General features: G+C 47.2%; 1 protein-coding gene across 1 annotated transcript in view; it reads left to right on the plus strand.

Annotated features, from left to right (window-relative positions):
• GPR65 (G protein-coupled receptor 65) overlaps positions 1-5,971 on the plus strand; it is a 122,179-nt gene extending 116,208 nt beyond the window's left edge. The window contains exon 8 of the mRNA XM_070514159.1: positions 1-5,971. This exon is cut by the window's left edge and continues 22,151 nt beyond it. The gene's annotated coding sequence lies outside the window, so the exon portion shown is untranslated.
• Positions 5,972-9,273: the final 3,302 nt, after the last annotated feature.

Raw genomic sequence — 9,273 nt, forward strand, 5'->3', positions numbered from 1 at the left:
GAGGAAAAGGGAGAAGGAGGGCACAAGAGAGACAGGAAGTGATATATAGCAGGAGGACAATCCAAGGTCCCTCCAGAAGCTCAAAGGGCTTAAAAAAAGCAGCATAGTACATTGTTTATTGAAGCCAAAAAAATAAGTAAATAAAAACCAGGCACCAAAACAACTCCAGAAACAGAACCAGAACAAAACTGAAACAGAGCTATTGATTTTCTTAACTACTTTCTCTTGGAATCCAAAATGCTGGGAAAAGAGGAAAAATTTTCAGGAAGAGAAAAGGGGATCATGCTGCCAGTGCCTCTGTAGGTTAACTTGCTGCTGCTGAAGGCATCAGGAAACCAGGAACTATACTCTGCATTCAACACCAGAAAGGCAACTGTACAAAGAAATGAACTACAGGGAAGGTTAATTCAATAGGTTGCGGTAGTGAGACGCCTTATTCCTAATTTCCAATGTTTTCTGATGACAGGACGTACATGAATTAAGTATGCCTGGGTGGAATAAATTTACTTCCTTCCTAATAAAGCATTTGCACCTGCTCTTTTCCTGAGTCTATCAAAAATGCTCATTCCTCCGTGATTTGCATTTACATAAAATGGATAGGAGTATACAGGTGTGCTGAGGTATCCCCACGCCATAGCACATTAAGGTCAGAAGGGACGGTACAGCCAGACTCTCAGATCCTCAGAGGACTCTGAGGCCCACAGAGACTTATCGAAGCCCAGCTCCCAGTTGAGGGGATATTCCACCATACCAGGAAGGGGGGAGGTATTTCTAGAAGAATCACAGAAGCTCCATATAGTCTGGATGTATGCGTGCCACTGGGGCTAAATTCAAAACTCATTTACAATTCCTTTGCTTTCCCAATTTGCAAGCTTCAGGGAAAAGAGCAAAAGGCCAAAAGGGGAAATTTTAGCAAAAACATATACTTCCTTTGGGGTGACAGCTTATAGAAAACAGCAGATTCCCTGAAAAAGGTGCAGAAACTGAGAATCCAGGTATGAATCTCAGACCCCCTTGACAGGATGGGGAGCTACACCAGGAAAATCACATGTCTCCAGGGGAGGTGAGGAGCCAACCTCCAGGCCCCATGTCAAAGACTGTGCTCTCACTTGAAGGATATTCTTTTTATTGTCCCAGATTACCATAGCCAGAAGCAAAAACTTGGACCTGCCCAGCCGGGCAAGAATCTAAGAATTCAGGTAGGGGGAAGTATTAGCCTGTATGCAAGGTGTGTAACTTCATGTAATTGTCAGGGTGACCTTTTTAAAAAGTGACTCTATGTCATAAAGGAAGAGAAGACAAAGAGACTCATACTCAGAATCCCTAAATGCTAGGGAAAGGAAAAGTGTTTTGGATGCCCTTACTTCCACTATCAAAGATTTCTTGGGAAGTGGATTTCTCCATCAAGATGCAGAGAAATGGCGTTATAGTACTGGCTTGAACAAGAAGCAAGCTCAATAAAGGTCTCCCGGAAAAGTCTGAACTCTCTCCCTCCAACAGACCCCTCTGTGAGGACCTTGCCAACCCCTAAAACAGCACTATCTTTGAAATGTTGAATTCCAAGTCCTGGCCACCATCTGCCATTATCCTTCCAACTCTTAATTCTTCTCTGGCCTTATACCAGTTCTTCAGCCTCATTGATCCTGTTCTCCCCTTCTTTCCTCCCAGCCAGGTCCCTTTTCCTGGCTTCCCTTCCTGTTCTGGAAAGACTCATAGTGAGACTCATATAGTGAATCCCTTCCTGACCCCTCCCAACATCCTCAGTGTCCTAGCCTCTTCTCGTCCAGCCCCACCTGCCCTATTGCCAACCTTGGATCGGTCCAAACATTCTCCTCCTCCTATGCTTCTACCCCTGTGCTGCTGAGTACTGCTTGAGAAAGTCACCACATAGGGTCTGCGTCCTCTCCTGGCATCCCGTACAACCCTCTCCCGTATCCCACCACAGCTATTCCGAATCTTCACTGCTCTAACCAAATCCCCATCACAGCCCCAACTTCCTGCCCTCAGCAGATGGTCTTGCCTCCCACTTCGCTGTGGAAAAGAAAGCCCTCAAAATTGTCAGGCAAGTTCTCCTAAGCCCATGAATGTGTCCAAATCTCCATCCATCCTCACTTCATCTCCTTCAGAGAACGTTATCTATTCTCAAGTTCAAGGCAATTCCATCACCAATGCTCTGCATCCATCCCCTTTCCCCTCTTCCTGGCCCAAGACCTTGTCTCTCCCTGGTGCTTCCTCTCTCCCCTGTATTCTCAACCTCTCTCATTATGTTCCCTTCATACAGCTTTAAAATGTGTCCAAGGCATGCCATACTTGTGGAAAAAGCAAAGGTCTCCACTGAGCTTTCATCTTCTCTTGCAGCTGCTGCGTCTTCCCTGCCGAGCTTGTCAAAGAAATCAACTCTGCTTCCTCCCTTCACTGCTTCCTTTAACTCATGGCAACCCAGTTTCTCACTCCTCCACTGCTGAAAATGTTCTCACAAAGGTTATAGGTCGCCTCCGAGATAACAAACCCAGGCTCTACAGACAGCTTTCACACCTTATCTAAAGTGAATGCTCTATTACTCCTTTCTCCAATACCCCTCGCCCTGTTCTAGCCCTGGCTCTGGCTTCTGCAATCCCACTCTTCTGTTTCTCTCCCCTACCCCTGCTTTACCAACTTCTGTTGATTTCCCTTCTTCCTGTGGCATGACCCAAAAGAAGGGGCCTTTTCATTCCACATGCTCAGGTGAGGGCTCTTACCCACTCTCATGGCCTTATCTCCTGGATGGACAAATGGATCCAGAGTAACCAAGTCCTTTTCTAACCATCTCCTGGTCCAAGTTTTCTAAAGAACCCACAGGTACATCATTTCCTGGCTGACTCTTCCTTCCCCACAACTTCTAAGTCACAAAGAGGGACCCACAAAGTCTGGGTGCCTTCATATAGGAAAGGGTCTCAAGAAGTTAGAAAAGTTGTAAGAGAGAGGAGGAAAATCAGGAAAGAATGGGATTATTGAGGGCACAAGTAGAGGGCTTCGCTTTGGAAATAACAGTTCTTCTGAGGAAGAAAACTTAGTATTTATTGAGGGCTTACAGGTGTCAACAAGTACTAAGCACTGGGCATATAATAGCTTGGTTTATACTCACAATAATCTTGTGAGACTGGGATTATCATTCCTGTTGTACAGAAGAGAAAAACATGCCAAACAAGGTTAATTAATTTGCCCAAGGTCACAAAGCTAGTAAGTGCCAAAGCCAAGACTCAAACCCAAACCAGCTCTCTCCAAATTCATTGTCCCTAAGACATGAGAGAAATAAAACAAGGAACCTGGAAAGAAGAGAGATGGCAAGGTGGAGAGAAGGAAATTGAGAAGTCTGACAAGCTTCTGAATATGAATACGAATAGAAGGAAAAAAGAATGTCGCAAAATCTAATGAAGTCACAGGCTTGGTCGAGTATTTCGCTATGCTTTTCCATCGTCCAATCTCCCTTTCTCCATAAAATCCAACAGTCATCTGGTTCAACAGTATTTCCCTTCCAACTGATGTGTTTTTAAATGTATATGTTAAATCTCATTTGTGGTCTTTTATTATATTGAACTTTGAGTGGAAAGCTAAGAGGGGAATGGAGATTCTTTGTGCCTTCATCTGGTAACTTTTGACGGTGTTTCACCTACGATGACAAGGGAATTTTCTAAGTCCAATATTGCTTTAGGTCCGGCGCCCTGACTATGCAACACTCACAACAGATGCTCCCTGGGAGCTTCGATATGTTTTCCTGAGGCTCTATCTTGGTCACTGCCTTTCACCCTCGTCACTGACTTTTTAAATTAAAAAATTTTAACCATTTCTGTGATTTGATTGGGCTCTTGTGGGAGGGTGGTGGTGGAAGATGGAGTAAGGAATCCATATTTTTATTTCCTTGGCTTTTTCTCCAAGCTTAATATGATTTTCCATCAGCCAAGAGAGTGATCCAGCCCTCTTTCGCTTAGCTTTGGAAATAAATTGTGAAGACCAGTAAGAACTATTTCGGATGGCTTAGGGATGGTTGGTGGACAGATATGATGTGTGTGCATGCCCATATTGAGGGCAGGCTGATGGCATTGTCTCTGAGGGCATGACATTGAAAACCACTTCTCTTTCAAAGTTACCTTCTCCCCAGGAGAATTAAAAACTAAGAAGCCAGGCACTCTCTTTAAATATTATAGTGATATTAATTATATGATTAATATATGATTCATTAATATGTGATTCTGACCAATGGTATTAAAATCATAATGTTAGTCCAATTATTTGAAGTTTACTTCTAAATTTAGCTTCAGTTAGCTGTTCAATAAACACCTCTTCAGTGCAGGAGTAGTTCAAAAAATATGTAACTGAAGGATACTATGTTGATGTTCCACTTTTCGTCTTTGTCTAACAGATGCCTCCAACTAGACCTCAAAATTTTGGTAATACACAGGGCAAGAACAGTGGTCCTTGTATCCCTCCAAGTCCTGTTCAGCCACAAGTTGCCTAAAAATCCACATTTGTGCCAACTCCTCAAAGTAGCTTTTCCCTCTAGCTTGTATCAGAGGACAAGCTACCTGTTCCCCTGGAAAACCTCTGGCCTCAAGTCATTGTGAAATTCATACTGGAGAATGGAGAAAACCCCATAAAAGCCACATGTAGACGGGCAAAAAATGGTGAGAGTTGGAGAAATTAGATCTTAACCTTGAGATTCAATGTGTCATCAGACACGCACAGAGGGAAGCCAGTGCTGTGTCTCTGAGAGGATGCAAGTGTTGAGAGGAGCAGCTCAAAGGACAGTTTAACTGAATGGAACTTTGGCGAAGGCAAGGTGCCATAGCAACTGTTAAATCTGGGGGGAGGGACTTCGGGGGGGCTTCAGACTTTGATCACTCTCACATTCCAAGTGAACACGAGTCTTCTTCCACAGTCACTACTTATTTTCTTGTTCATCTCCCATTTGATTATAAGCCACTTAATTTATCTCAGTGCCCTAGCCGAGCCTGGCACATAGTAGGCAGCTAATGAATATGGATGGAAGGAAGGGAGGGAGAGAGAGAGAGGAGGGAAGATAAGACAACTGGAAAGCCTACATACAGACACAGATGAAACAAGAACTTAAAATGAACAGCAGGATCTGTCTCAAGCAGACAGCTGAAAGAACCAGAAAGAAAATTTGGTGCACTTTCTGAAAAATTCAGTAGGCTCAGCTCAGTGGAGAAGAGGTCCAAAATGTCCCTAGGGGCCAAGACAAAAAGGGAAAGCCTGAGGATGGGAACAGAGAACAGCGTCTCCTATTCTTTGTTCCCCTGAGGGCCAAGGCCAGAAGTTAGCCCAGAGCGTGGCAAACAGGTGTTCCCTACAATTGCTGAATGAACATGAAGCTCGTCTCTAAGGCCCTTTCCAGCTCTGACATCACAGGACTCTGCTTTTTAGTGTCTCCTGCAGCAAGCAAATCTCTCTGAGCCCCCGTGCTTGGGCCTGGCAAAACAGAGGATAAAACCACAAGTTGGAGGACAGAGAGGAGTAGAAACAACAGCTTGACCTTAGGAAGCAACCTCCCTGTTCCAGCTTGGGGAATATTTTGGGTATTGCTGACTAAACCGATGCTTTCACCAAGAAAGACCATTCTGCCCATTGATGGCAGCAGACACTGTGGTGGGAGAAGAGCCAAGATTCAGAATCTACCTCCTGTTTACTAATTTGGTTGATAGTCTACACTGCAGAACTCTGTTCCCCACCCGGGAGCGCTCCATAACCTAATTCTATAAAGAGGAGGGCTAGCTTCGACCTGAGGCGTATTTCCGCTCTTCATTCTATTCTCTTCTGTTCTTACTAATGAAGGAGCTCAGCCTGGTTGGCCTCTCCTAAGGATGAATGATTTAGGGGAACCGCTCTGTAACTTAACTGGAAGACACGCAGGTCATGGTGGGAAGAATTACTAATGAGGTTTTGACTGCATTTATGATGGGGCTGTTGATCAATATGTAAGGAAGGGGGAGAGGGAGGGAGGGGGGAAAGAGGGAGGAAGGGAGGGAGGAAGGAAGGCAAAAAGGAAGGAAGCAGGGGAGGAAAGGAGGGAGGGAGGGAGAAAGGAGGGAAGGGTGGGCCTACATACAGAGGCAGAGGAAACAAGAACAAAAATGCACAGCATCCCCTGTCTCAAGTCCGCAGCCGAAAAACCCAGAAAATTTTGTTGAATTAGTTTCTGAGAAAGGAGAAGACACTGAATCAAAGTTCTAAACAACTAGGTTCAGGTGTCAGCGCTGCTGTTTTCCAGCTGGGTGAAGAACTCGCTTTAACGGAGTGGTCAGATGCGTGAACTCATGCTTTTCCTACCTGACAGGACTGGAAGCACTTCGTTAAATCCACAGTACTAATCCTTCATGTGGTTCTGGGCTTGTGTTCCCAGATAAAGTTTTCACCGGACCTCCTCTGAGGCCTTGCCCTTCCTCACAAACCTTCAGTGCTCCCGCACAGCCTGGAGGATAAAGTCCAAGTTCCTCAACGTGGTGTTTGAGGCTGCCATGGGCCTGGTCTCCCCAAGCCCCCACTTTGGTCTTTCCACACTAACAGCACACCGTGACTCACAGATCCTTGAACCCGCCCCAACCTGTGCATCTCTGTGCTTTTGCTCGTGGTTCTGTTCTGCCCAGAACCTTCACCTCCCTCCACCCCCAGGGCAGCTGCTACTCAGGCCTCTTCCTGAAGCCTGCCATGATGCCTGCCTGCTCGCCCCCTTACTGGGTGGCATATGTGACCCCCCCCCCAACCCTGGACATGCCTCTTTCATTGCACTCACCACATTCTATGACACTTATCTGCTTCATAGTTTTCACCCTCACTAGACAGTGAGGTCCTTTGGGCGGAAGCAATGTCTTACCTCCATCACTGGATCTCCACCTTTGAGCCCCATGCCCGGAACACAGTAGGCATTCAATAAATGTTTGTTGGGTGAAGGGATGAAGGAATGAGTGACCATCTTCTCCCTGCACTTGAAACCCACATGTCCTTTAGAAGATTGAAAACTAAGTTTGTGAAACCACTCTGTCACTCTTCCCCTCTGACCTCTTGGTGGGTGCATATTTTGTGCCTTTTTCTCCTCGTACCCTCTCTTGTTTCTCTCTTATGCCCCTTTGTCACTTTAATGGCATGCCAGCTCCTGGAAGCCTGGCACAAATGATGCAACAGGAAAGTATCAGCTCCCCGAGAAGGCCTGGGTCCGCTGCGGGTACCAGAAGGCAGAAGGAGATTCCTGAAATTATTCCTAAGGACTCAGAGTGTGTGCCAGGAGACAACGTTTTCTATTTCCAGTAACCCCAGGAAAGCCTGGCATGCGAGTGTGGTGTCACATCAGGAGTGTTGGATTCCATTCTGGACGCCTCTCCGCTCATGTTGGGAATGGGCAAACAGTGGTTGGAGGGCCTTCTATGAGAAACTACGGAGGGGCCTTGGGCTCTGTGTGGAAGGTTGGAAAAAATGAGCTCCGCTTTCTCTGCCCTTACATTGGCAAGTCTCCATCTCTGAGTGCAATTTGGGGAAAGTGCCGTGAGTTTTTGAGGGGGCTGTGATTCGGACCCTCATCCCTCTTCCCTTCCTTCCCCAGTAGGGGGGGCTGGGAAGGCCATAAATCCCAGTGTATCTCTTCTCCCAGCCCTTCCCTAGGGAAGGGTGGGCAATCTCCTCCTTTGTGTTCTTGCACGGTCCAACCTATGAAAAGGAAAGTGAAAACTAGAGTTACAGAGAAAAACAGTTACCAAAACGTGAACGACTAGACACCCCCGACCCGGATCCTACTGATAGGCACACACCACGTATGTGGCCCCTCCCTGGTTCCTCAAGTCTGTGTGGGCAGCAGCAGGCTTGACAGCAATGTTTTTAATGCCTTCGGCACAAGCACCTCCCTGGACCTTCGCTTGGATGTACGTTGTCATGTGCCAGCCCCAGGACTTTCCTGCATCTTCCACAGCCTACCTGCCAGTTTGAACATTGGCAGCAACCCAGAGCCCTCACCGGGCCGAGCAGCTAAAGAGGAAAATGATGAGTACTGCATGAGAGAGTCACTCACTCTCAGGGGCCTCTCAGGAGGATTTGAGAGAAACTTGAGGGGCTGGAGCCCCACAGGGCAGCTGGGGGCCAGGCCAGAGAAATGTTATTTTGTGACTTGCTCTACTTCTGACCCCCAGTGTAGTGGGTAGCTCCCCCACAAAGTTTTGTTGCATTCAGAACAAGTGGATTAAGATGACTCCTGAGGAAGAGTTTGGGAGTAAAGAGGAATGACAATTCGGGGCTCATGGAGGCACCCTGAATAGTAGGGGTGGCAGCATAAGCCTGCACCATCAATGCAGGGTCTCGATAGAGCGTCCCGGCTGATGGGGAGAGCTGAGGGGAAACTACTGCTTGACAACAGTGAAGGGAGAGATGACAAGGATGGGGATAAGAGAAGGCAAACCACTTTTTATGGCAATTATCCAGTGACTGGCAGGGAAGGCTTTCCTGGCCCACGTGGACCCAGGAAATGGGACTTCTGAGTACTTTGCCGGGCCTGCGGGGCAGGGGGACAGATTCTGTGCACAGTAGGGCAATGGGATGCAATGTTGCTGCTTGTCACAGCCCTGCCTAAAGAAGGGCACTGGCCCTTCTTGAGTCTGGAGTCCCAGCCCGTACCTCCCCCATTTCTGCACTACCACCACCACCCACCCTCCCAGATCCCACACGGCTCATGGGATGGACCTTTGAAAAAAAACGGCAAAAGAAAACTAGAAACTTCCGCAGAGCAGAGAGAAACTCACCTCCAGAGCACACGAATGCTATTAATATCCCCAGCTCCCAAACCTTCCCCACACCAGCCTTCCTGGCCTCCTAAGGCCAGAGGGAAGCGGGCTCTTTCAGTGTGAAATGATCTCTAAATGCCAAGGGGTATTTTTGAATAGGATCATAGAGGACTTGGCAAGGGTCCATATGAAACATAGGAAGTGGATAGATTCAACAGTATCGACTACAGCCAGACCCACCCAAACTGCTTCTTGCTGAAGGCTGGTTACCCAGCAGCTGGGGATTAGTTACACAGAGCCACTGCAGAATACGCAAGGAGGGAGAACCAGAGGGGAGGGAGAGCTGAAGGAGTAGCCAGTCACCCCCCTTTTCTCTCTCCAGGAGCCACACTGGGTGGAGAGAAACCATCCAGGATAAGGAGGTCCTCGGTGGCCTGGGGGAGGTATTCCAAAGGTCCCTATGATGAGTCAACCTACCCTCTTCCCTCCACTGGACCTCTGCTCATAGCTGCTT

Source organism: Equus asinus, chromosome 7 (genome assembly GCF_041296235.1).
Source record: "Equus asinus isolate D_3611 breed Donkey chromosome 7, EquAss-T2T_v2, whole genome shotgun sequence".
Classification (NCBI taxonomy): domain Eukaryota; kingdom Metazoa; phylum Chordata; class Mammalia; order Perissodactyla; family Equidae; genus Equus; species Equus asinus.